This window comes from Adiantum capillus-veneris, chromosome 13, assembly GCF_014529385.1.
Source record: "Adiantum capillus-veneris isolate H3 chromosome 13, ASM1452938v2, whole genome shotgun sequence".
Lineage (NCBI taxonomy): Eukaryota > Viridiplantae > Streptophyta > Polypodiopsida > Polypodiales > Pteridaceae > Adiantum > Adiantum capillus-veneris.
Genome location: NC_140943.1, coordinates 115,922,821 through 115,947,715, shown reverse-complemented (window position 1 = coordinate 115,947,715; position 24,895 = coordinate 115,922,821). Strand labels below are relative to the sequence as shown.

Below are 24,895 nucleotides of genomic sequence, written 5' to 3'. Positions count from 1 at the left end.
TTTTGTTTATTTTTGAGACCCTCTTTTTGAAGTTGCAAATGGTCGGACATTGTATGGCCAATGTGAACGATAGTTTCACCCGCAGACGAGAAGTGGTCGGCACTGGAATTCGTATAGTAAGAGGATGTCTAGGCTCAGAGCAAGATCATGTAGGTCCCCCCGTCGCACTTAGCAAGTTGGTGGATACTAGGAAGTGAACTCAATAAAGGCATAAAGTCAAGGTGGGACTACCAACAGAAAGTATCCGACACTTGGGCCACATTGCACTTTTAGATGCGGTCCCAATGAGGATAGATGGTCAGATGACCAGTGGGAGCCCAACAGAAGCATCTCCTAAAATTTAGGGAACTGCTACTTTGGACCGTGAAATGTGTTCGCGTCATTACCTCCGGTATGACTAGGGGAACATTTTACAACTCTGCCGCGAAGTCAACTGATGTTAGGTGCAGCGGAATGAATGTTGTATTTTCTCAAGATTAGTGATCTTTATTGCTCAAGGTTCCTTTTAGTTCTTAGGGAAAGAGAGAGCTTTCCGTCTTGTAGAATGTTGTGGTCACGAACAAAGTGAGTGGATATTGTGCGTGCAAGTGAATGAGATTGAGAGGAGAGAGAAGAGATACGACACCGAGAGGTTGTAAAACCCTCCTCCGAAGGCCCCACTCTCGTCGGCAAGAGTGGTCTATTCTTTGATTGCACAAAGGTGTACAATGCGTATGCAATGGACTGATGCAATGGGACTATGCCGATGACGACGATGATGGTGACGACGACGACTTGATGGCTGAAATCTGAGATCTTCTAATCGTTGAATTTCGGGACTGTTTTGGTGGCTGAAAATGACCGTTTTGGCTGCGTTTTTATGGCTGAAAATTGAGATTTCTTAGGGCTGAAAACTGACGGTCATTACGCGCTGAATCTGCTACACTTTAGGTGAATAATGCCGGCCTTAATTTGCTGCTGAAATTCAAAAACGCCGGGGGCTGAAATTGGTCCTTCTGTCGCCGGGGTTCCGTGGAGAAAACGCCAAAGTAGTCGCGGGGGTTGGTCTTGTTGAGAAGAGCATGTTGAGCAAGGTGCTCCTGCTGCCTCTTCTGCCAGAAAGTGCTAACTTGGGTTTGCACCTATATATTAACTTAGCAAAATTGCCCTACCTACTTTTGTTGGAAAGTCACTTAAAAATAATAAGTGAAAATCCCAATAAATAGGAAAATAGGTTAAATGCACAGGAAAATTCCCCTAACTAATGCTAATGGATTCTGATGGGAATTCCGATGATCATGTTGTGTGCAACCTGAGGATATGCATCTATGCTAAGTGACTGGGCATGCACGGTCTACGGATAGACTCACAAAAATGCCAGATCACTGCTAATCTAACTTGATCGGACTGACTGAACCCTGCTGTGGTGTAGCTTGTCCACGGACACATAGGGTTGGGATGTGTCACGTGACATCGAGCAACCATTCGGGAGATTTTTAGGCAACAAACCCAAAACGGGAAAATGCTTGTAAATGCGCCAAGTGGCACATTTCTGTGCACTTGCCTCATGCATCAAGAAGTGGCGCTGAATTTATAGCTGAGAGGCTCATTTTTTAGTTTTTTGTCACGAGTTAAGAGCTATGGAGTGCTTTCTTTCCCTCTCATGTACAGTGTGGTGCTAGGAGTGATGCCCTGCACGCTACACACTGCTCTCTCTCCCCCCTACGAGCAGTTATGTGATGCCCCACAAGAGGGCTCTTCATTTGATTGATGTACAGTTGTGTGGGTTCATGCTTTTGTGTTGAGGCAAGAGCCTCCTTGAGCAGGAACAAGGGTAGCTAGCTGCTATTCCAAAGCAGGCACCGGTGAGGGTCATAACCTCACCGTACAGGTGCGAAATCAGCGTTGTGTTACGTGTATGCGCTGTAAATTGACTGTTTTCAGCCATACGAACGCCAGAACCCTTGGGAATCGTGCCCCACTGGCAGAGGACAGCTAGGGGACTGTTTGGGGCTGAAAACAAAGCAAAAACCAGTAAATACAGCGTGCTGAATTTACTGTTTTTGGGCAGAAATCAGAGGGTATACATCAGTGGAAGTGAATTCTAGCAAGGGAATTGGTTTCGCATCTCACAACCAAATGCCCCCTAGACTGCAACCTGCGTCGTTTGGAGGTGCTGAGAGTAACCAGTGCTCAGTCTACTTAATACTCCTCTCGCATAACCATCCAGATCCGGGCCATGAGTAACAACAACAATATTTTTCAAGCATTCAATACTCCCCCCGCAAATAACCACAAGGGTCCAGGCCATGAGTATGTGCAAGCATTCTCAAACATCCTTTCTCACTACTCCACCTGGGAGTAAAATCCCCAATCATTGAAACCAGTATTAAAACCAGAGTCAAACAATTCAAATTGGCACCAAGACAGGTTCAAAACTGTTAGGTGCAGCGGAATGAATGTTTGCGCTTTGCTCAAGATGAGTGCTCCGAACTGTGCTCAAGGTCAACGTAACCGCGAAACGTGTTTCACCAAGGGTGAAACGCGAAACGCCTGAAACGGGTGAAACGCCCCAGGTGAAACGTTTTAAAAAAATTTGGGGGTTTTTAGGCGAACAACGTTTTCACGCTTTGGGAACTCTTCAGAAGGCCAATTCGGCTGCTAAGGTTTAATTTAGACTCAAATTAATCTGCCCGCTTCTCTCTGCGAACTCACGTGCGCTACTCGACTGAGGACTCTCTTGTCTGCAGGTAACAAACCCGACTCTCTCTCAAGCTTTAGTGACTCTCTCTCTCTCTCTCTCTCTCTCTCTCTCTCTCTCTCTCTCTCTCTCTCTCTCTCTCTCTCTCTCTCTCTCTCTCTCTCTCTCTCTCAAGATTCAGCACATGTGACAATAGACATTGAAATGTCTACTGTAGTCTCTCATGACAATAGACATTGAAATGTCTACTGTAGTCTCTCACATGTGCTGAATCTTGAGAGAGAGAGAGAGAGAGAGAGAGTCAAGAAGTGCAATTTCCGTCACAAGTGCAAATTGTGTGTGCACTGTGCGCATGCAATTTGATCAAGACAATGGCACCAGCGTCGAGTCGTCGACATGCAGGCAGCACTGAGCAGCATGCTTTGTGAAATTGTGTGCATTAGTGCTGCGCAAATGTGAATGGCTCAAGAGTCAAAAAGTTTAATGGCTGAATTTTTCGTGTGTGTATTTACTATTGCAAGGCTTGGAATCATGGTGAGAGGAGGATCTTCACAGGGCAGACAGCCAGTAATTGAGCGGGATCCATGGGAGTCTACAGTTTTTATATCCAAATACCATAAATCTAGCTCTCGCAGGGTTATATGTAAACTTTGTGGGCATGTACTTACAGGTGGTGTTACCCGCTTGAAAGCCCATTATGCTTGGATCGGAAGCAAAGGGAGAGATGCATGCAAATGTGTCTCTGAAGAGTTATGGCTTGCTTTTGGGGGTGAGCGGGCAAACTACATAAGTAGTGTCGTGCCCAATCTTCAAGCCTCAATAGGTGAAGAGGCCCTCGTACAAAAAGTCCAAGATGAAAGGGCTAAATTGGCTGCTTCTCACCATCCCTTGCCTATGGCGGTTGTTGCTTCTGGTACTCCAGGAGCCTCGACTTCAAATATCCCTCCTATCCGTCGTGCTCCAAATGTTTCCGCTAGTGTGGAGGATAGCAATGCAGGAGATGCTACATGTGCTAGCACTCAAGATGTGGACAGGAGCCATGTTGCTCCTTCTATTAGCACCACACAGGCAGCTCCTTCCCAGCACGAAGTGGGGCAACTTGGAGTAGGTACTGGCAAGAAGAGGGCTCGCACATCGGCACACTCTTCTACATTGCATGATGTTTGGGTTCCTAGCTTGAAGAAGGCGGTGGAGATTGCCGAGGAGCGTTTTTTCTACCAATGCAACATTGCATTCCATGCTGCACGCACAGGGGCCTACAAAAGATTTGTGAATGCTGTCTCAGCCGCTGCAGCTGCGGGGGCGCCCATCACTCCAGCCGGATCTGAGAATCTTCGTACTAGTAGACTGACACGTCAAGTAGACATGGTACATAGCAATTGCAGGGCCATAGAGAGTCTTGGGCAGTATATGGATGCACTATCATATCAGATGGCTGGAAAGATGTGCGAAAGCGTCACTTGCTCAATATTCTCGTGTCTTGTTGTACTGGCACAACATTTTTGAGAGCCATTGATGTGTCAGGAGCTGGCATAAGCATTACTGGTATGTTTCTTATTTTGATTTTTGTGTCGCTTGATAATCAAAGCATAGAGCTACGAGCATGATGCATCATGATTCATAAGAAGTGCTTCTTACAAGATTCAAATGCAAAATGTGCAGGAGAGCTTATTTTTGGACACATTCGAGATGCTATCGAGGAGGTCGGTCCGCAACATGTAGTGCAAGTGGTAACAGACAATGCAAGCAATTGCAAGCTTATGGATGAAATGATCGAAGCAAAATACCCCCACATAGTATGGAGTCCGTGTGCAGCACACTCCCTTGATCTTATGATGGAAGATATTGGTGCACTACCATGGGTGACTTCACTAGTTGATAAAGCTCTACAACTTATCAACTTCATTCATCGAAAATCATTTGCCCTAGGGTTGTTCACTGCACATTGCAAATGGGCTCTCAAGAAGCCAGCAAAGACCCGATTTTGCTACATCTTTCTTGTCTTGTGCCAGTGAGTTTCTCAAAGGTTTTCTATTTCTAGTCTTTGAATCTCCATTTTTACAAGTTATGTTAAGTGCAAATATTCATTGTTTTATGTAAAGCTTGGTAAAATGCAAAGATAACTGGCGCCGAATGGTGGTAGATGAAAGGTGGTTAAATTGGCCAGATTCTACCACTCCTACTGCTGTGGCAGTCCTTGATGGGGTGATTTGCAACAATACATTTTGGAGAGAGATTGATGGCCTTCAAGCTGCTCTCCAACCGATTGTTTGCGTTTTACGCTTATCTGATAGTGAGGGATCCACTCTCGGTCTCCTCTATGAGTTCATGACAAAGTTGAGGATAGCCATACATGATTGCACATCATTGAGCCCAGACACGTAAGGTTTTTGAAACGCTTTTTCTGTCAAGTCTTAACTCTTGAGTCTTATGACATTATACATATCGTTGTTCACATGTGATAATGTGAATTTGTGACATGTAGGGTGAGCATCATGCTCAACATATTTGATGTAAGATGGAATTGGTTTCGCCGTCCAATTCATTGTGTAGCCCACATATTGCATCCTGCTTGGAGATGTGAGGCTCAAAGATCCGATCATGTGCTCTTGACTAGATGGAATGAATATGTGGAGAGAATCTATCGAAACAATGGCCATGCGCAGAATCAACTAGAAGAGGATCTTTTGGAGTTTAGAGGTAAAGATCTCTGTAGGCTTCAAAGCACAATCATAAAGAGCACATTTACCGTCTTGACATTTGTCTCTTGATTCTTGTGGGACATATAGGTGGCAGGGGAAATTTTTCTCGTGCAATTGCCAAAGATGTTGAAAATCAAGCACTTCCAGTTTCATGGTGGGAAAAATTTGGGGGTCTTACACCCATGTTGCAGTCTTTGGCTTTGCGGGTCCTCTCCCAAGAGGTAAGCTCATCCGGAGCGGAGAGGCTATGGAGCATAATGGGAGACATACACACAAAAGATCGAAATAGGTGAGCTTCTCAATTAGAATTTAGCTTTGGTCATACAATCTATGGTTCACAAGTCTACACATTTTTTCTAACTTGTTGTGTTTTAACTTTTTCGTAGGCTCAATACTCCCCAGCTTGATAGGTTGGCATTTGTTAATGCCAATCTCCGAGTATTGGAGAAGGCGGGTGGATTGGATAGCGCAGGCCCTGTCAGTTGGCTACCTAAGCAAGTGGATCATCGACAGATCATAGTTGAGGCAGCTGATAGCTCGCATCTTCAGCCACATACACCTAAGGATGATGTGTATGATTTCATCCGTGAGGACATGATGAGATTCTCACGACAGACTCGTTCGACTACACGTCGCCTACGTGGGGAGACCACGATTGCTACTACTAGTGCTCGGCCTGAGAGAGCTACCCGAGCACGAAGGTCCAGACCCAGACGTAGTGTTGCAGAGCTTACTTCTACTACCACGCGACTTACTCCGACTCCTTCAGAGTGTGAGAGTGATGAGGGGAGTCAGTCAGATGGATCTCAGTAGTCTCTTTTTGAGTCTAGAGTAGCGACTCACGAGCGCTCAGCTTTGCGTATTTTGTTATGATATTTTATCATTTTGTCATGGACATCTTTTTTTGTGTATGCCATATGGGCTTTAGCCTTTGACTCGATCACTCCAGGCTTTACTCTTTATTGTCTTGTAAGTTGAGCAATGTAGTTTGTCGAGTTTCATCTTATTTACATGCAGATTCGATATATGTTCTCGTCATTCTATGTGTTCGCTATTCAGCCCATTGTTTTGTTAAGTTCTAACTTCTACTTGTAATGTTCGATGAAACTTAAGTGTGCAAGTAGATGTAGTCTCTTGTCACTATGAATTTTGTTCATTTTCAGTTTGTTGAATGTTCCGTAGCTTCCGCTTTAAATTTTGCTTAGCATGTAACTGTCTGATCAATGATATCTTAGAAACTAGAGTAGATGTCAATTGTCATTGATATTGTTTGCATTATCATATCTCTCTCTCTTGCACACCTATTATGTATGTATATAATTTTATATATACATAAAATCGGCGTTTCGGTCAAACGTTTCACTTGAGGCCTCTCTCTTGGGTGAAACGTTTCGGGTGAAACGCCCCCGTTTCGGGGGTGAAACGTTTCGCGGTTACACTGCTCAAGGTTCCTTTTGTTCTTATGGAAGGGAGAGAGCCTTCCGTTCTTTATGGAGAATGTTGTGATCACAAACAAAGTGAGTGGATACTGTGCGTGCAAGTGTATGAGACTGAGAGATAGATAGAAGAGAGATACGACACCAGAGATGTTGTAAAACCCTCCTCCGAAGGCCCCACTCTCGTCGGCGAGAGTGGTCTACTTATGATTGCACAATCTGGTACAAATGGTATGCATGAGACTGATGCAAGTCTAGACTATGTCGACGATGACGACGGTGATGACGAAGTCGACCTAAGGGCTGAAATCTGCAATCTTTCTACTGCTGTCCAAAAACGCAAAGGGCTGAAATCTGAAAATGTTCTATTTGCTGAATTCTGACTCTATGTCGATGCGACGATGATGCGCTGAAAACGCAGATGCTGAAATCTGCGTTTTCCGGGCTGAAACTTTAAACCTTGCGGAAACTGACCGTGCGGCAAGGAACTGCTGCGGGAAGGTGAGATCTGCGACGTTCAGGACTTTATCTGCGGGTGTTAACTGCTGAAAACTGAAAACGCTAATGCTCCTTGTTGTTCCGTCGCGGTAAAGCTGCAAAACTCCGGGGCTGATCTACAAACCAAAAACGCTAGGGCTGAATTTCTGCTGCTGTCGCCAGTTGCTCTGCAAAATGCAAAACGCTAGGCTACTCTGAGGTTCTGCTGTCGTCAGAATCTGCAAAAGCAAATCGTTGGCTGATCTGTGATGAACACGCTAGGTGATGGCTCTGCTCCAAAAACGCTAGGTCTCTTGGGGGGGGGGGGGGGGTTCTGCTGAGAAGTTGACTGTTGAGCGCGGAGCTCCTGCTGCCTCTTCTGCCATTTAGTACTAACTTTGGTTTGCTTATATATTTTCTTATCCAAATTGCCCTACCTACTTTTGTTGGAAAGTCACTTAAATTAATAAGTGAAAAATACCAAAAATAGGTAAAATAGGCTAAATGCATTGGAAAATTCCCTTGACTGATTCTGATGGATTCTGATGGGAATGGTTATGATCATGCTGTGTGCAACCAAAGGATATGCATCTACACTAAGTGACTGGGCATGCACGGTCTACGAATAGACTCACAAAAGTGCCAGATCACTTCTAATCTAGACTGCTGACTGGACTGACTAAACCCTGGTCATGTTGTAGCTTGTCCACGGACACATAGGGCTGGACGTGTGACGTGACAAAAACAGATACCATCCATCTCAAATAGCAAGATCACCAAACAAGTTCTCAAACAGATTCTCAGACAAAATTCAAACTTAAAAAGAAATCTCGACATCAGACGAGCTCGAAAAGTCCATTGACTTTCTATCCTGAAACCTACACCAAAAAGTAGGTGTTAGATTCCTTCCATAAGGTCGTAGCCAACCACAGCATGGTCCATTAGCTCTTGGACAGGCAGTGTTTGAAACCGGCCCGTAGGGCGGTAGACTTTGGCTTTCACCTGAAACTTTACTCTAGACTTTAGGAAACAGAGAAACTTGCAAATAAAACCTGTGACGGGAATTAACACTTCAACATACACGGCTTGAAAGCTAGAGTGCTACCAAGCAGACGCCGACACCTATTGGCCCTAAAGACTGGCGTCCCTTTCGGTATTTCTTTATTGTATTCAAAGAGCGAATAAAATCTGTGATTTCCTACAAGCTGCCCCGCATAATCTAGGCTACAAATGACTTGATTTGGCCCGATTTCGGTAGCATAACTGTACTAAGATGCTTCAAAGACAATATCCCTACACAATAGGCGACTTTCTCGACGCATACTGACACTTTGCAAAACCTGGCAAGAATCTGCACCACGCTGAATTCTTTGTTTTCTGCCCTGAAAATGCGTCAGAACACCTGCACAGCGGTCCCCTCGCGCCCCCGGACCTCCTAGAGGTATTAGGGACCGTTTTGGGACTGAAACCCTAAACCTGCAAAAATACACAGCAGGCTGTATTTTCTGTTTTGGGCTCCGTTTCGCAAGCCGGTCACATCCGTAGTAAGTCCTCGAGCTCCAACACCTATAGGGCTACTTGCCCTTTGAATCGAACGAGATTTCTAGCGTGAAATCTCTCCGAATTCACCTGTACCTGCGAGGGATTAGCAGCTAGCTAATCCAATACCTGTGCAAGAGGTTCTTGCCTCGGCAATCGCGCATGAACCCACACAACTGTACATAGGTCAAATGAAAAGCCCTCTTGTGGAGCATCACATCGGAGGGGAGAGAGAGAGCAATGAATCTTGTGCAAGGCTTCAGTTCTTGCACTTCACTGTACATAGAGGGTAGGCAAGCACACAGGAGCTTTGGTACCTGGAACAATCCACCATACGGTTGAAAAATGCAGCCCACGTTTTGCTTTAATGCTTCTCACTCTCTTAAGTTGGAAAAATGCCCAAAAATGTGTCAAGTGGCACTCATGCATTAATTCCCCACTTTGGACCTTTTGGTCTAAAAATATATCAATCGGTTGCTCAGTTGACTTAGCAGCAGAGTAATGAAATGTTCCTCTTGTCATTCCGGAGCTAATGATGCGAACAGATTTCATGGCCCAAAATAGCAATTCCCTAAATGTTAGGAGATGCTTCCATTGGACTCTCACTAGTCATCTGACCATCTTTTTCACCATTGGGACCACATCCAAGAATGCAATGTAGCCCAGTTTTCGGGTGATTTTCTCTAGGTGACCCCACCTTATCACTATGCCTCTATGGGATTAATTTCCTAGTATCCACCAACTTATTAAGTGCAGCGAGGGTACCTAGATGACTTTGAACTGAGCCTAAACATCCTTATACGATACGAGTTCCAGTATCGACCAACTTTCCGTTTGCGGGTGAAACTACCGTTCACATTGACCATACAATGTCCGACCATTTGCAACTTCAAAAAGAGGGTCTCACAAATTAAACAAAAATCATTGGAAAGAAACCAACAACTAACGCTAGCAATTGCCACGTCCTTGTGACATACCCCCCTCTTGAAATCGCAAACGTCCTCGATTGCATACCATAAATACATGCCACTGATAATCTTGTGTTGTTAGCACTCTTTTATCATCACATGTATCCGCAAGAAAGGTCGTAACAAATAGATACAAATAACTTAATGAGACCTTCATACTTTTGTCATTTCCATCTATTACACTGAATTCATATGTACATATGATGTGCTAGCTCTATCATTATCCCTCCTTTGCAAGTAGGTTGTAACCCAAAGGCTTCAAGGTAAATTTGCAATACATTTGGTGAATCTGACACTTCATGCTCTTCCATCCACTTCACATCACAACCATGAAACCGGCCCGTAGGGCGGTAGGCGTAGGCTTTGACCCGAAACTTTACTCTAAACTTTAGGACACAGAGAAACTTTGCAAAAGAAACCTGTGATGGGAATCAACACTTAACATACACGGCTTGAAAGCCAGAGTGCTACCAAGCAGGCGCCGACACCTATTGGCCCCAAAGACTGGCGCCCCTTTCTATATTTCTTTATTGTATTCAAAGGGGGAATAAAAACTATGATTTCCTACGAGCTGCCTCGCATAATTTGGGCTGAAAATGACATGATTTGGCCCCATTTCGGCAACATAACTGTACTAGGACGCTTCAAAGACAGTATCCCTACACAATAGGCGACTTTCCCAACGCATACGGACACTATGCAAAACCTGGCGAGAATCTGCAGCACGCTGAATTCTCTGTTTTCTGCCCTGAAAATGCGCCAGAACACCTGCACAGCTGTCCCCTCGCGTCCCCGGACCTCCTAGAGGTATTAGGGACTGTTTTGGGATTGAAACCCTAAAACCTGCAAAAATACACAGTAGGCTATATTTTCTGTTTTGGGCTCCGTTTCGCAAGCCGGTCGCATCCAAGTCCTCGAGCTCCAGCACCTATAGGGCTACTTGCCCTTTGAATCGAACGAGATTTCTCACGTGAAATCTCTCCGAATTCACCTTGTACCTGCGGGGGATTAGCAACTAGCTAATCCAGTACCTGTGCAAGAGGCTCTTGCCTCGGCAATCGTGCATGAACCCACACAACTATACATAGGTCAAATAAAAAGCCCTCTTGTGGAGCATCACATCGGAGGGGGGAGAGAGAGCAGTAAATGCTGTGCAAGGCTTCAGTTCTTGCACTTCATGTACATAGAGGATAGGCAAACACACAGTAGCTTTGGTACTTGCAACAATCCACCATACGGCTGAAAAACGCAGCCAACGTTTTGTTTTAATGCTTCTCTCTCTCTTAAGATGGAAAAATGCCCAAAAATGTGCCAAGTGGCACTCATGCATTAATTCCCCGCTTTGGACCTTCTGGTCTAAAAATATCTCAATCGGTTGCTCAGTTGACTTAGCGCAGAGTAATGAAATGTTTCTCTTGTCATTCCGGAGCTAATGACGCGAACAGATTTCATGACCCAAAATAGCAGTTTTATAAATTTTAGGAGATGCTTCCATTGGACTCTCACTGGTGGGACCACATGCAAGAATGCAATGTAGCACAATTCTCAAGTGATTTTCTCTGAGTGACCCTACCTTGTCACTATGTCTCTATGGAGTTAATTTCCTAGTATCCACCAACTTATTAAGTGCGGCGAGGAGACCTAGATGACTTTGAACTAACCCTAGACATCCTTTTACTATACGAGTTCCAATGCCGACCAACTTTCCGTCTGCGGGTGAAACTACCGTTCACACTGGCCATACAATGTCCGACCACTTGCAACTTCAAAAAGAGGGTCTCAAAAATTAAACAAAAATCATTGAAAAGAAACCAACAACTAACGTTAGCAGCTGCCACCTCCTCGTGACATAGTTAACAGTTGCCACGTCCTCGTGACAATGTTTCTCTGGCGACGATGGTAGTCCCAAGACATAGCAATCACACCAGACCTCCAAGGTTATCAGCTCGAAAATAGACACCTAATGAGAGATGTTAAGAAATTTCAAGTTATAATCTGCTAGGGTTTCCATGGCAAGCATTTCAGGATACCCCACTCTGCCAAAAGCTACCAGAAAACATATAACTTCGGACGGAAAAAGAAAAATCTTGAAAGCTTGCCAAGTCCTTGGAGCATGTGGCTTGGTAGCTATAGACTTCCACCACTGCATGGCATTGCATCTGAGAAAAACAACAGCTCGATACAAATCTTGGATCCTTCTCTTGCAAGTGATCGTTATGGCTTATGCCCTGTAAGACAAAGCGATGAAGACGGGAGCACACCCAATGGACAATGAAGTAAGGGTGGGAATGGCTAATAAGTCCGAGATCGAAGAACGAAGATTCCTCAAATAAAATTCCAATTGCCTTTGGAAGTGTCAGTTCGCTTTGTCTGTTCTTTTCTAGGACCAGTATGCTTTCAGAAAAGCACACGCCTGATGCTCTGATACCACTATCACAGGACGAGCACCACGTGCCAACGGAAAAGAACAAACTGAACAAACTTTTAGCACTTCAATAACAATTGAACTGAAAGAGAGAGAGCATACGTGACACGGAGTTGTGGAATTCCATCCCGGAGAGTACTCGCCCCAAACCTTGGCGTCCCTTTTGGTATTTCTTTATATTACTTGAACTCGATACAATGTTGGTACTCACGCTCCGCACCTTCACCCAGAAGAGTGCAGAGAATGAAATGAGCCCTTTGCACATATTTAAAAGCGCTTGGCCTATGAAAATCTTCAAACTTAAAAGCAATTGGCTCAAAAGCAGATGCCCAAAAGCTGCCAACACAAAAGCAGAAATCCGTACATGTCTGCCACATCAATAGTCAGCGTAAAACGCAGAAATTCGTACAACTCTGCCACGTCAACATGTCAACATAAAATCTGGAAATCCGTACAAACTGTCAGCACGAATTTCGAGAATCCGTACAGCTGCCATGTCATCTTCTCCGCGCGCGTGTGGGTGTGTGGGCTTTCTTTATTTTAATGCCTTTATGTCACTTCGGCCTCATCGCACGGGGTCCCATAAGTTGGTGGGAACTTCTTCCGCTTCTTCTTCTTCTGCTGCTTCTACTCCTAGGGTTTAGGCCCCTCGGCCGAGATCTGAAGGTTGGCTTCGTTCTTCTGTGACTTGACACGTCAGCAGTTTGTGACAAATATTCTGCAAAATCTCTCGGTTCTGCCCTCTGATCTTGATCCGGTGCAACCGCCTCTACCTCCACCTTTGACAACACCTCCCCCACTACCACCACCTCGATACAATGGTTGGAGCCCATATGGATATCCCTACTACTATCCGCATCCTAGATTTGCACCAAACCAGCCAAAGGAATTCAAGGATAGTGGATCTACAATAAAAATTTTCACCCTTTTAGGCGTGAAAGATAGAAAGAAAGCCCTACAGTTTCTGCAACGATTCAACATCTATCCTTTGGGGAATTATACTGAAGAATCAAAAATTTCTCGAGAGCCGTTGGTTTCTAAAAGATAATGCAATGCATTGGTGGAGTCTCCCAAGGACTTGGCAGGCTTTCAAGAATATTTTGGCCCGGAACCACATGGCCTCCCTAAATTTGAAGTACAGTGAAACCAGCCCGTAGACTCGCTAGAGGGCGGTATCTTTAGCTTTCACCTGATCTTTACAGTGTCAACTTTATGACTTCACGAATAAGCCTGCGATTGGAAATTACACTTCAAACGAAACACCACTTGGGAGCTAGAGTGCTTCCAAGCAGACAATGACAACGCATCCGCCCCAAAGACTGGCGCCCCTTTCGGTATTTCTTTACTCAATTAAAACTTTGGAGAAAAACCTGTAAGTTCTTACAAGCTATCCCGTTTTTATCGGGCTAAAAATGACCTATTATGCTTGATTTCGGCAGTATAACCGCAATAGGAGGCTTCACAGACAAAATCCCCAAACAAAAGGTGACTTTCCCGGCACATTTGAGCACTTTCCCAAAACTGGCAAAAAATTACAGCATACTGAAATCTCTGTTTTCTGCCCCGAAAATGCACCAGATCACCTGCACAATGATCCCCTATGAAGGTGATTCCCTCGCTTCCCCGAAGCTCCTAGGGGTATTAGGTAATAGGGATCAAAAAGGGTCAAAACCTTGAACCTGCAAAAATACACAACAGGCTGTAATTTACTTTTCCGAGCTCCGTTTCGCTCGTCGCATCCGTAGCAAGCACTCGAGCTCCCGCACTAGTAAAGCTACATGACCTTTAAGTCGGACGAGATTTCTTGCGTGAGATCTCTCCGAATTCACCTGTACCTATGGGGAATTAGCAATTAGCTAATCCAATACTTGTGTAAGAGCCTCTTGCCTCGGCAAACGTGCATGAACCCACACAACTGTACATACAGATGGAAAACCCTTGAGCTGGGCATCACAATTTTGTATTCGGAAGGGGAGAGAGGTGCACGAGAGCGGAATCATCGTGCTACATAGAACAGGGGAGAAGGCAAGCTTTCCATTAAAGTTGTGATCACATGCACCCACTACTCACACACACAGTAGGCTCACTTAATGAAGGAGCAACCAAATCGAACTCTCTTGGAATGGGTGTCCTGAACTGACTAGGCTTGCAAAAAGCTCTCCTACTACCATGTGTCCAATTTGCCTCTTTTGAGTTTAAGTCCTAGTACCCACCAACTTATAAAGTGTAGCGCAAGGCTGACCTAGACACCCTTTTACTACTCAAATTTCAGTGCCGATTGGCTCGACCAACTCGTGGCGATTGGCCTTTATTGCTACAAGTGAAACTCTCAATCGTCGGTCGTTTCACGCTGGCCATACAATGTCCGGCCATTTGTGACTTCAAAAAGAGGGTCCCAAAAATTAAATAAAAATCAAGGGAAAGAAACCAACAACTAAGGTTAGCAGTTGCCACAACCTCGTGACATACAACTTCCGGTAGAACAAGGTAACTCGAAAATGCTTGCCACAAAAACCATGGAAGATTACATATACCTAGATGAATTCAGGATAAGCCCAAATTCGCCCTTGAAGGAAAGTGCAAGGTATAGACACATGGTAGTCACCCACAAGACAATATAACCATCAGCTCCATCATGCATAGTACTGACTAAATAAATACCACGACATCTCCACTAACATCGTCAGTGCCCAATAGTGGGTGTAGAACTAGGTACTAACATATGCTCCCCAACACAACACACACCACACGCGCACGCACACACATGAGCATACATCAACACAAAGTTCAGCGTACTGAGTTTCTGTCATGACTCCGGAGATTGAGGGCAAACTCAACCATAATGAAGCCTAGCACTAAAAGAAGCATTAAATCGGAAAAATTAGCACAAAAATGAGGTAGTTGATAGGGCATACGCACCACAAAAAATAGAAAGAATTAGGACAATATCAATTGGTCATAACTCAGACGAAAACTTCACAATGTGAAGTCTGCATGTTCGCTATACAACTAAAAAATTTACCTGGATGAATCCAAGATAAGTCCAGATTCTGTCACAAACTGCTGACGTGTCAAGCCACTAAAGAACAGAGCCATTGTGCAGATCACCGAATGAGGGGCCTAAACCCTAAGAAGCAGAAGTCTTAGAAGAAGATGATGTGGCAGACTGTACAAAATTTCGCGTTTAACGTTGACACCTGGAGTAGCAGATTGTACGGATTTCCGTGATCAGCACTGACAGGTGCTGACAGGCATTGTATGGATTTCTGTAATTTGCGCCGGCAACTTTCGGTCAAGATGCTTTTGTATCATATGCTTTTGGGTTTAAGGCTTTTCATGTAAATTGCTTTTGGGCCTAGGGCCTTTAAATATGAGGCCATGGGCTCATTCTCTTATACTCTTTTGGGAGAAGGTGCAGAGCGTGGAGTACCAGCTTGTACTGTGTTGATGCAATAAAAAGAAATACCAAAAGGGGTGCCAAGGTTTGGAACCAATATTGAATACTTTTGTCACGTGCACATCTAACCCTATGTGTACGTGGACAAGCTACTTCATGGCAAGGGTTCAGTTCAGTTCAATCAGCCAGCCTAGATTAGGAAGTGTTCTGGCTTTTTTGTGAGTCTGTTCGCAGACCGTGCATGTCCAAGCACTTAGATTAGATGCATATCCTCTGGTTGCACACAGCATGATTATCAGATTACAGTCAGAACCCATCAATAGCATTTTTCCAGTGCATTAAACCTATTTTCCCTATTTTAGCCATTTTTCACTTATTATTTTTAAGTGACTTTTGTTGGGAACTGGGTAGCGCAAATGAGCCAAGGCAATATAAAAGGAAACCTAGCGCTAGTGCATTCTGGCAGAAGAGGAGGAAGTGCATTGGCAAGTCACTTTGCAACAAGCATCTCTCTCTCTCTCTCTCTCTCTCTCTCTCTCTCTCTCTCTCTCTCTCTCTCTCAAGCAAGAACCTTGCAAAGCCTGGCGTTTTTCAGCAGGAAGCCCAGCGTCTTTGAAGGCCTCCCATCAACGTTTTGGAGCCAGCAAAACCAGCGTTTGAAGACCTCACATCAGCGTTTTCAACCCCAGCAAGTCTAGCGTTTCCCAACCTGCAAATCAACGGTTTTGCTAGCAGCAGAATGGCGTTTTGTACCAACAGAGGTAGCGTTTTGCAACAGCAGCAGTTCAGCGTTTTCCAGCAGCAAATTCAGCAGTAGAACAAGAGAACTCAGCAGATAAAGAACAGCCCGAAAAGAGACATTTCAGCCAGACGTCGCCGCCCTCGTCGACACCGTCGTCTCCAACCTAGATACATTGCATCATAGCCTCACGACTTGCATCAGCATCTTGTACTAGATTTGTGCAATCAATAGCATAGACCTCTCTCGCCATCGAGAGAGGGGCCCTTGGAGGAGGGTTTGACAACTTGTCTAGTGTCGTATTCTTCTCTCTCTATCTCTCAATCTCAGCACCTTCATTCACAGTGTTTATCCACTTTGTGTGATCACCTGCACTCTCTCGTTAAAGAACAGAAAGCTCTCCCTTCCGTAAGTAAAAGGAACCTTGAGCTCAGTTCGGAGCACTCATCTTGAGCAAAGTCTAACATTCACTTCCGCTGCACCTTACATTGGTATCAGAGCTTTGGCGGTGTTCTGTATCACTCAAGGAAAGAACCACAAGAACCACAAAACTTTTTTTTGCTTGTTGCGGTCGCACGTAACCCAAGACCTCTTGGGCGTGTCGATTCCTAATCGTGTTTTTGAAGAGTGACACGAAACCCAAGAAAGAAGAGCTTGTCCAGCCTCCCCTTGCTCTCTTCTCACTCATTGCGAGCGGACCGTGCACTTAGCAGCCGGCCAATCAACGTGAGGTGGGAAAAAGCAACCTTGGTGTGAGCGCAAGGCCGCCAAGGGGTGCACCTGCAGGGAAGAGTATAGCTCGGGTAAGAGAAGATCCTTCTCTAACACGGATTGCAAGCTAAAGAAGAACCTCAAGACTCTCAAGAACCTCAAGAGTTCAGAACCTCAAGAGTTCAGAACCTCAAGAACCTCAAGACTCAAAAACCTCAAGAACTCGAGCACCAAGACCAGCAAGAACCCAAGTTCCTCGTGAACTAAAAACCCAAGACTTCAGTGGATGGTCATCACCCGACGCGGAATGGATACTTTGCATGCAGGTGATGGGCATGAGAAGGTGAAGAAGAATTTTCCCCACCAGGAGGCTTTTCTGACCCTCCCCCTTCCCCATCTATGCCACGGATTGCACCAAATCCTATGGAGGCTTTGGTCAAGTCGATGATGGACATGATGGCACAACAAGAAGCGACTCGCGTTGCCGTGGAGCGTGAACACCAAGAAAGACAGGATCGCGAGCGTGAACAAGCGCGCTTGGTGGACGAGGAACGGAAAGAGAGAAAAGCAGCAAGAAAGGCCGACTTGGAGCAAGCTCGCTTGTCAGCCAAAGAAAGAAAGGCTACTATGGAGCGTGAACAAGCGCGCTTGGTGGACGAGGAACGGAAAGAGAGAAAAGCAGCAAGAAAGGCCGACTTGGAGCAAGCTCGCTTGTCAGCCAAAGAAAGAAAGGCTACTATGGAGCGTGAGCTTGTGCAAGCGCGCTTGGCAGCCGACGCAAGAAAGGAAGTGACCGAAGAAAGAAAGGTTACTATTGAGCGTGAGCAAGCATGCGAAGCGGTCAAAGCAAGACGAGCGGCCTTGGAGGCCGAGCATGAGGTACAAAGAGACCAACGCATGCAAGAATTGGTCCGACAAGTTGTCACCTCGAAACGCGAGCCGACCAAAGAAGTTGGTGGTTCATCAAGTGGCGCAAGCCGAGATTCGAACTCCAACAACCCCGTCACAAAGAAGATAACGTTCAATAAGTATGATGGTAAGATGGATGCTACGATTATTCATTCTTAATTACATCAATTTAATGCTTATTTGCGACAAATAAGAAAACAGGAAATAGCAAGGTTTTGACGGCAGCTATGTACCTTGCCGGTGATGCCATTAATTGGTACCACGCATGGCAAGAGGCACAATTGACCGCGCACCTAGAGGAAGCCGAGGAAGGCACGCCCCTTTCCTTCTTGGGACGACTTCCAAGACAAGCTCAAGGCGCAGTTTATGCCACCGCAGCACGGTTGAAAGACGATTGGCGCAGTCTCAAGCAAAATGGTATGCCATTATGTTTTTCTCTAATCGTGTTTTGCAACTCGGAACCTAATTACGCAAATCGGATGATGAGCGCAAGGAGGCTTTCATTTTTGGGTTGGACGACTATATCAGGTTTGATGTCGAAGTCCTCGACCCAATCGATCTCTACAAGGCGGTGGCGATTGCTCTCGCACAGGAGATGAAGCACAACAAGGGAAAGCCTAAGGAAAACAAGACTTCTCCAAGTACCACTCAGATTCCTCAGAACGGTAAGAACGGTAACTCTTCTGACCAATCTTCCAATAGTCTCTCAGAAAAGAACTCTCCAAATGAACCTAAGGGTAAAGCTATAACAATTACTAAGCCTAAGCTCGCTCCAGATGAAAAAGCTGAACAAGGAATTTTAGGAGGATACATCACGTCAGAAGAACAAAGCATTTATTCTAAGAAAGGTTGTTGTTTTCATTGTCACATCAAGGGTCACATAAAAAGAACATGTCCTAAGCTTGAATCTAATGAATCTAAAGAATCCACAGAACCCACTTCCTCTGTCAATGCAATAAATGAGAAGACGAGTGTGATCCAAGTCTCTCATGATCCTCCCATTGATGAGTCTCTCATTAAGTGTTATGGTCATGTGAAGGGTCAGCGTTTTGTCATATTGTTTGACCCAGGCAGTAAGCATGATTTGATTAGTGACTCTTGTCGAAAGAGCCCACTTGGAGGTTCGCAAGACAGCTCCTTTCGAGGTGTCGGGCTTCTCTCCTGGTATAGACTCTCTCATTATGCAAGAGTGCCTTGATGTTTTGTTCACTGTTCAACAAGTGTCCTTCCGCAAAAAAATTGTAGTCTCTCCTCTTCCAAGATGTGATATGCTTTTGGGAATTCGATGGTTTTGTGAGCATAACCCTCTCACTGATTGGGCGGAAAATACGTTCATTTTCAATGCCAACAATGACTCTCCCCTTGTCATTCGTGGAGAGCAAGTTGTTCATTCTTCATCTCTCATTTCTAATGTGCAGGCGAAGATTGCAAATGTTAGGTGCAGCGGAATGAATGTTGTTCTTTCTCAAGATGAGTGTTCCATATTTTGCTCAAGGTTCCTTTTAGTTCTTATGGAAGGGAGAGCCTTCCGTTCTTAATGAAGAGTGCTATGAACACGAACAAAGTGAGTGGACACTATGCGTGCAAGTGTATGAGACTGAGAGATAGAGAGAGAAGAGATACAACACCAGAGATGTTGTAAAACCCTCCTCCGAAGACCCCACTCTCGTCGACGAGAGTGGTCTACTTATGATTGCACAATCTAGTACAATGGTGATGCATGAGATTGATGCAAGTCTAGGCTATGTCGACGATGACGACGGGGATGACGGAGTCGACCTAAGGGCTGAAATCTGCAATCTTTCTACTGCTGCACAAAAACGCTATAAGCTGAAATCTGCGGTTAGTCGTAAAAATGCTGATTCTGGGACTGTTTCTGTGGGTCTTTGACGCTAAAAATCTGCAGGTTTAGGGCTGAAAACAGAGGTTTCTTCAGGGCTGAATCTGCTGGTCTTTGCTTGGAGGGAAACCACCAAGGCTTGGTCTTGCTGAGAAGTTGCCTGCTGAGCTTGGCTCCTGTTGCCTCTGCTGCCAAATAGTGCTAGCTCTAGTTTGCTTATATACAAACTTAGCAAAATTGCCCTACCTACTTTCCAACAAAAGTCACTTAAAAATAATAAGTGAACAATGTCAAAAATAGGTAAAATAGGCTAAATGCACTGGAAAATCCCCCTGAAGGATTCTGATGGATTCTGATGGGAATGCTTATGATCATGTTGTGTGCAACCAAAGGATATGCATCTATACTAAGTGATTGGGCATGCACGGTCTACGAATAGACTCACAAAAGTGCCAGAACGCTTCTAAATCTAGACTGATTGGACTGATTGAACCCTTGTCGTGTTGTAGCTTGTCCACGGACACATAGGGTTGGATGTGTCACGTGACATCCCCTCCTTTTCAAAGGGAGGTACTGGTACCGAACTGTATGGCGTCGAGGGAGATTGCCAATAGCATCTATAATCCTCGAAGGGACTCTTCGCCGGTCCACTCTGATATGTGGGTCGCGCGGTACTTGAACTTCATAAAGGTCTGCAATGCTTGCTTCTTTGGGCCGCGCCGAAAGCGACACAAAGTCTTATGTGGCTCCTTCAATGCTTCATTTTCATCTGGAGTCATGCTTCTTTCTTCTTCAAGAATCTCCATGGCTGAAAATTCTTGAAACCATTTCCAACACAAAACCATGAACATACCTACTCCATGTAAAGTGAGTGGAAAAAATCTTGTCTTCCTCAAAAACTGTGCATGCAATGTAGATGAACAAAGAGACGGAGTGCCAAACCGTTCACCACACACATGCAAACAATGAGATCGAATCTTTCTCTTATGATCTAAAGCAATCAACTGTGGCAATTCACGATGGAAATGCACATGCTTGGTGCTCATACTTTCATGTGCTCTTTCTACGAATGTGTCATGCCAAGGAAGAGACATGAAATGTGAATTCCTTAAATGCATACTTTTCAGCTTTTCATGAATCATCCGCATATATCCATGCTCATTCATGAGTGAAACGTGCTCAACGTACAATATGTCATGCCTAGGAAAAGGGATCACATAAAGACGTTGACTAAAATACAGGAAACGATCACGAATGAAACACTCGAACAATGCGTGCGTATCAATCATGCGAACACAATACTTCCTGTGAGGGTTCTTTAGACCTAGGCTCGAGAGCCAAGATCGCTTCTTCCTGAGGGGGTTCTTTGGACCTATGCTCGAGAGCCAAGATCGATACTTCGTGATTGATCGAATCTACAACGAGGTTAGCTTCGCTAGAAAAAGCATCAACTAACACATCATCCTTGTGAACAATCACATAATCTTCATGCAACTCATCATGCCTGTGAGAAATCACATCTTGATCATGCAAATCATCATGCTTGTCATTGTCCTCCAAATCATCATCATGCTTCTCATAATCATCCAAAACATCATGCTTATCATTATCATTCGAATCACATGTGTCATGCTTGGGAGAAGAAGAGACTGAGAGTGTCTCCTTTTCCCGAATCTCTTCAATCGGCACCTGCACATTAGAGAATAGTAGGACAAACTCTTGCATGCGTTGATCTATCTGCGCTTCACACTCTAACCGTCTTTCTTTGCGCTCGCGAGCCAATTCGGCTAGTCTTTTTGTGGACTTGCGATCCACTGCTGCGTTTCTTTCTGTGGCCGCCAAGCGTGCTTGCTCGCACTCACACGCTCTATGGCTGCCATTCTTTCTTCATGCCACACTTCTCGTTGTCTACCTTGTCGTACCATCATGTCCATCATCATCCTACACCAAGCTTCCATAGGATATGGTGCGACTCGTAGCGTAGATGGGGAAGAGGGGGGGTCGGAAAAACCTCCTGGTGGGGAAAATTCTTCTTCGCCTCTCGCATGCTCATCACTTCCAAGCGAAGTATCCATTCCGCTTCAAGTGATGACCATCCATTGAAGTCTTGGGTTCTTGTGGGTTCTTGTGGTCTTGTGGTTCTTAAATTCACGAGGAACTTGGGTTCTTAGGGGTCTTGGTCCTTGGGGTTCTTGAGGTTCTTGAGGGTTTTCTTTCGCTTGCAATCTGTGTTTGAGAAGGATCTTCTCTTCACCCGAGTTCTGCTCTTTTCCGTGGGCGCACCCCTTGGCGGCCTTGCGCTCACACCAAGGTTGCTTCTTCCCACCTCAAGTCGATTGGCCGGCCGCTAAGTGCACGGTCCGCTCTCAATGAGTGAAAAGAGACACAAGGGAAGGCTGGACAAGCCCTTCTTTCTTGGGATTCCTGTCACTCTTCAAAAACACGATTAGGAATCGACACGCCCAAGCGAACTTGGGTTCATGCGACCGCAACAAGCCAAAAAAAAAAACTTGTGGTTCTTTCCTTGAGTAATACAGAACACTGCCAAAGCTCTGATACCAATGTTAGGTGCAGCGGAATGAATGTTGTTCTTTCTCAAGATGAGTGTTCCATATTTTGCTCAAGGTTCCTTTTAGTTCTTATGGCAGGGAGAGCCTTCCGTTCTTAATGGAGAGTGCTATGATCACGAACAAAGTGAGTGGACACTGTGCGTGCAAGTGTATGAAACTGAGAGATAGAGAGAGAAGAGATACGACACCAGAGACGTTGTAAAACCCTCCTCCGAAGGCCCCACTCTCGTCGGCGAGAGTTGTCTACTTATGATTGCACAATCTGGTACAATGGTGATGCATGAGACTAATGCAAGTCTAGGCCATAGTTACCCGGAACGCGGAACGGGAACGGCGACGAGATCCCCGCAGAACGGGGGAACGGCTAGGGGTTTGGAACAGGAACGGCGCGGAACAGGAGGTATAAAAAACACCCAAATAGTGCATTTTTTAGCTTCTTGTGTTTAAATACAAGGAGTATTAGAGTGCTTTGACTCTAATACTCACAAAAAACTCGTTTTGAAGACCATTCAATCTTGCTATGACTAGATGATGTGAGAGAGAGAGAGAGAGACTCGAGAGAGTGAGAGGGAGAGGGAGAGATTTGAGAGAGTGGGAGGGAGAGGAAGAGAGCTTGAAGGCTTAAAGCCTTGAGCCTTGAGAGAGTGAGTCTTGAGAGGGAGAGATCTTGAGAGTGTGAGAGGGAGAGAGCTTGAGCCTTGAGGATTAGCTTGTGGAGAGAAAGGGGAATGGGGGTCCTTGAGGCCTTGCACACTCCAAAAAGAAGCCCAAACATTTACTTCAATTTTTTCAATTTTTGCCAAATTTGTTTGTAGCCGTTGGCCGTTCCAGGGGCATTCCGGAACGTTTTGGGGGCGTTCGGAACGTTCCGGAACGGCCGTTCCGGTTTGCACTGGCCACCCAGAACGTCAAACGTTTCGGGACGTTTCGGAACATTCGGGAAGGGAACTGCCCCCCCCCCCGGAACGCCGGAACGGGGGCTAGGGGGCGTTCCCCGGTAACTATGGTCTAGGCTATGTCGACGATGACGACGAGGATGACGGAGTCAACCTAAGGGCTGAAATCTGCAATCTTTCTACTGCTGTCCAAAAATGCTATGGGCTGAAATCTGCGGCTAGTCGTAAAACGCTGATTCTGGGACTGTTTCTGTGGGTCTTTGACGCTGAAAATCTGCAGGCTTAGGGCTGAAAACAGAGGTTTCTTCAGGGCTGAATCTGCTATTCTTTTCGGGCTGAATCTGCTACCTCTTTTAGGGCTGATCTTGATGGTCTTCTAATGCTGAAATCGCTGCAAATATGCAAAGGCTGAAATCGTCAAAAATGCTAGGCTGATGTTCTGCAAAAACGCTAGGCTGAGGTTCTGCAAAAACGCTATCTGATGGGGGCTTCTGGCGATGGCAAAACTGATGCAAACGCTAGGATCTGGAACTTGCTGGCGATGGCTTGTGGAAGGAAAAACGCAAGGCTATGATGCTTGTTGGGAGACGCTAGAGATGGGGATCTTTGCTTGGAGGGAAACCACCAAGGCTTGGTCTTGCTGAGAAGTTGCCTGCTGAGCTCCTGTTGCCTCTGCTACCAAATAGTGCTAGCTCTAGTTTGCTTATATACAAACTTAGCAAAATTGCCCTACCTACTTTCCAACAAAAGTCACTTAAAAATAATAAGTGAACAATGTCAAAAATAGGTAAAATAGGCTAAATGCACTGGAAAATCCCCCTGAAGGATTCTGATGGATTCTGATGGGAATGCTTATGATCATGTTGTGTGCAACCAAAGGATATGCATCTATACTAAGTGATTGGGCATGCACGGTCTACGAATAGACTCACAAAAGTGCCAGAACGCTTCTAAATCTAGACTGACTGGACTGATTGAACCCTTGTCGTGTTGTAGCTTGTCCACGGACACATAGGGTTGGATCTGTCACGTGACAGCGAAGAATCCGAAAATAGACTCTCTCAGTCTCTTCTTTTCCAAAGCATGACACACATGATTTGCATGATGATAAGCATAGTGATTTGCATGATCAAGATGTGATTATTCACGAGCATGATGGTTTGCATGATCAAGATCTTATTATTTATGAGCATGATGATTTGCCAAAAGAAACTGTGATTGTTCACAAGGATGATGGTTTAGTTGATGCTTTTTCTAGTGAAGCTAACCTCATTGCAGATTCGATCAATCACGAAGAACTTATCTTGGCTCTCGAGTCGAGGTCCACAGAACCCCCACCAGGAAGATTTGATCGATCACAAAGAAACGATCTTGGCTCTCCAGCCTAGGTCCAAAGAACCCTCACAGGAAGTATTACGTGTTCGAATGATTAGTCAGCACGCATTGTTCGAGTGTTTCATTCGTGATGCTTTCCTTTATTTTAGTCACCGTCCTTATGTGACCCCTTTTCATAGGCATGACATATGGTACGATGAGCACGATTCACTCATGAATGAGCACGGATGTATGGGGATTACTCATGAAAAGATGAAATGTTAGCATTCAA

At 45.1% G+C, this 24,895-nt stretch overlaps 1 protein-coding gene and 1 pseudogene across 5 annotated transcripts in view; one reads left to right on the top strand and one right to left on the bottom strand.

Moving 5' to 3' along the window:
• The window catches only part of LOC147444707 (bidirectional sugar transporter SWEET7b-like), a 49,130-nt gene that overhangs the window by 16,795 nt on the left and 7,440 nt on the right, over window positions 1-24,895 (bottom strand). The window lies entirely within an intron of this gene.
• Window positions 3,534-6,195, top strand: LOC147444708 (uncharacterized; annotated as a pseudogene).